This window comes from Etheostoma spectabile, unplaced genomic scaffold, assembly GCF_008692095.1.
Source record: "Etheostoma spectabile isolate EspeVRDwgs_2016 unplaced genomic scaffold, UIUC_Espe_1.0 scaffold00001755, whole genome shotgun sequence".
NCBI lineage: Eukaryota > Metazoa > Chordata > Actinopteri > Perciformes > Percidae > Etheostoma > Etheostoma spectabile.
Window position 1 is genome coordinate 33,372 of NW_022602801.1, and position 4,037 is coordinate 37,408.

Below are 4,037 nucleotides of genomic sequence, written 5' to 3' on the forward strand. Positions count from 1 at the left end.
AAAAGATGACAACATTCAGCCATTAGCACTTCTAAAGCTCACTTGCTACTTATATTACAATTACACTGCGCAACATTACATTAATTTGGTAGACACTTCTGTCCAAGTCACTCACAATAAGTGCATTCAAACCACGTGGGAGAAAGAGCAAGATATCCTCCAAAATTGGGAGTGGATCCTTTTAACAAAAGCACGTTCAGTGTCACAGTAGTAGTGCGTAGAGATGTGTGCTAACAACCTTGTATTTCGTCAACTTCGTGGTGAAAACAAGACTCAGGAAGTCACTGTGTCCGGCCAAGAAATAGCCCAGTACACAATCACGTGTAAAAAACAACCAACTGTCTTTTTTACATGTCGGTTTTTGTAAGGATTGAACAAGGTATATTGTGTTAATTTGTAAGCTTTATAGAGAAGAAATTGAATAAGCATATTTCCCAATGTTTTTCGTTAAATTTTGAATTGCTATAATAATGTTCTTCCTGAGTCTATGATGCCAAATGGTAGTCATATACACCGTGAGGTAACAGTCGGAGACTCTCAAGGTGTTTCATTACAGTTGATGGATGTAGGTTAAGTGGAAGCGAGGTCTGGCCCGGCCCTGTGACCCTGACAGAATCTCACACAGACAAGTTGGCAGTTCTCACTGAGTGTGTGCGTCAGCCCTACCTTGACACTACCTGAAGACCTGACTTTACCCTTTAAAGTTAATATTAACCAGTTAATGCTTCTAAATGGGCCAGACGTGAGCTGCGTTAATTTCAACATTTTGCTGAGTTGAAATCAGGTAACCACTGCCTGGTGAGTGGGTTCAAGAGTCGTATGGTCAGATGCTGTGTCCTGACTCATTCGTAGTCAATAACTGTCAGGACCTACATCAGAAGGTTGGACTTTACTCCTCTAATATATCACAGAAGCCATAGTATTTACACAGACCACTGCAGCTTTGACAGGCCCGTAACTGTTATGGACTCTGTATGGTTAATGCTGTGATGATGGTCTGTTTGTGTCTTGTGCTGTCTTCCCTGATGAATGGAGATCCCTGTTTAGCTCACCAGACACATAGTTGGCAATGGTTCTGAAAATCTGTCATATTATTACAACTGTGCTTGTCATCATCTGTTTACATCACAGTGCAACATTTCTGAGACAGGCTGCTCAGCAGATACCAAGTGGTTTTATTTTCACGTGATATTTCACTGCTAGAATATACACCAAACAGTCCTCCTTTTGAGAGAGAGTTGGATCAAAATAGCACCAAGCGTTATTGTGTAATGTGTTCTTCTCTTTTTGAACAGCACAACAACAGAGCTCTCAAATCGATACACCTCCTCACATGCTGCTGAGAGGGTGCACAAAGTCGGTGGTCTTTTTCTACTTCATATTTCCCCACATGTGACTGTGTGAAGTGTTTTCTGTGTGAGATGCAGCGACTGAACTGTGCGGACTGGAGATGAATGCTTCTCTTTGCACGAGAAGCTGACAGTCCCTCTGATCACGCTCTGGTCAGTTCACTCAGGTTATTAAAGTGCCACCGGCATGATTTGATTAAATGTCCAGCTTACAAGGATGTCCATAAACAGAGTGCTCTTTGTACTCGCACAGTTATTATTTCTGTCAAACCTACCTCGTCATATCAATCAAAGAATTTGGGTTTTGCACATTGTACCTTACTTAACTAATAGCCTGAAGTGAACTACAGTACCTTAAATCCATCTGTATTTTTATTTTTGAAATAAAACGTGAGTTGTTAGGAAAACCCAACATTTATTTGAATATATATTATCCATTCTGGCTCTGAATAATAAAATATCTTTAACATACAGGATAATGGCCAGCTATCATTCATGGTTTACATAGATCTATTATAAAACCATAAAATTAATCATTTTCTAAGGATGTTCATTTGTACGTTGTGATGATGTTATTTATACCTTTTATACTACTACCTTTAATAAAATTCATCTATTACACCAGAAGTTTATCAAGGCCCAAAAGATGTAGCCTATGCCTGCCCTAAATGTAACTAAAACACAATACATTTACATGGTTATATGCACATACCTGAGCATAACTCATTAATGCAGGTTCTTCTATTTGGAATCCAGGTTTGATCCATGAAAAGAAAATACAGCCTAAGCTAAAATGCTAAAATGCAGTATTGATTTAGACCGCTGAGGAATGGCAGTGATGTTATAAGCGCTGTATGCCTGTGAGAAATAAAACGCATCTCCGGACCCCGTGCCCTATTCTTTTAACAAAATAGCTATACCAGCGTTGTCCACGCGCACAGGCAGGTTAGTGGCCTCAGAAGCTATCCGAGTCAAGTAGACACACATTGATTTAAGGCATACAATGGCCTAAAACAAAATAAACGCATAGTTAGTGTTGAGGGGAAACAGTGTTCACTGAAGAAGCGAGGTCTCCTCTTTTCTTTGTCATGAGGGTTCAGAGTGTCAGCCTAACATATGCAGTTTAAGCATCCATTAAAAGGCTCTGCAAATGTTACGGTCAAAACATGTGTGTTATCCGACCTGCGGCACTGATTCTGTAAAACACTCCTTCTAGGTCAGTTTATGTGTTAGGGGGGGGTGTGGTGGCCTGGATGCGGCCAGATCATCCCCTCTCAGGCCAGCTTGTCTCTTCGGGAGGAACGTGGCAGCATCTGCAGCCGCGCTGGTCTGGGTCGCCGTGGTCATTCGCCCCGTCGCTCAGTCTCTGCGTCTCCCTCTCCTTCTTGTCCTCAGACTCCCTGGTGCTTGACGGCATGTAGTGGCTCACCCAGGTTGAGACGCGCGTGTCTGTTTTCCCCACATTGCCCGAGCTTGCCGCGCTTGCGTGACCGTGGGAAGATGCGTAGAGTCCTTTTCTCCTGCTGCAAGTGCGCATTTTTGGCTTCAGCACCGTGTGGAGAGACGGCCACCCTCTCGACCCTGTCATCCCACTGAAACGCCTGACTGTACGGGGCTGTGCCCTGCCTGGTCTGGTTGAGAGGTAGAAGCCCAGTCTGTGTAGAGTTCCACTCTGAGACATTGTTGCTTGTTGAAATATTTGTTGAGATGTTTGCGGTGGGGGTCACCTCCCCGGGCACTCCCGTCTTCCCCGCAGATGAGGATGCACTGGTTGGTTTCCAGATCAGGCTGTAGTAAATTGCCAGGATTAAATGGCTGCTAAGGACACGGACAATATATATGCAAAAACAGTGGCTAGTCTCACCCACTTCTTGTTTAGTCTTAGCGCCATCTTAGCCTTTTTGTCCCCCGTATAAGTAGCAGGTTTGCCCCTCTCCATATTGGCATGAAGTCCCGCTCTTTCATATTGCCCCTATTTTTTTTCCTCGATGCTTCCACCACCCCCTCCGTCTTGAAGGCTTCTAGTTATCCACAATCCAAAAGAAGACAAGAAGCAGAGGACTGATGAGGAATGATGGACCACCTTGGCCGCCCGCACCACAGGACTATAGCAGCTAAATTGATTTCTCGTAATTCATTTGAAATGCTCTGCGCCTAACACTCGGTACCCATGCAGCATTGCGTTTTCATATGGACATCAAGCATCCACGGCTGACTGCGCGACTCAGCATCCGACAGCGGCGGGACAATGTCAATCCTATGAGACATTTCCAGGGAACAGCTGGCTGTAGGCCCACGGCAAATACGCAGTAGCCTATAAGATCTTGATTTATTAAAGCGATTAAGTGAGATCATTCGGCACACAACTGTCTGTCTTTTTCGCCAAATGAAGTGGCTTGCTCAGCTAAAAATACAGGAGAGGGGGCGGGCGGTGGCTCTTAAGAAGCAGCAGCTGAGCACCAGGCCTCGCAAAAAAAAAAAAAAAACACACACACAACACATACACATCATCATCTTCGCGTCGGGACGCTTGTGCGCACATTGAGAGCAGGATGTAGCGGGGACGAACATCTGCAGGCTACATGTGACGCAACGAAGTGTTTACTTTACAATGTGTCCACCAATGTGAAACGATGTTAGATATGTTCACTGAGCAAAACAATTGCTGATTAATTAATTTGACCGGCA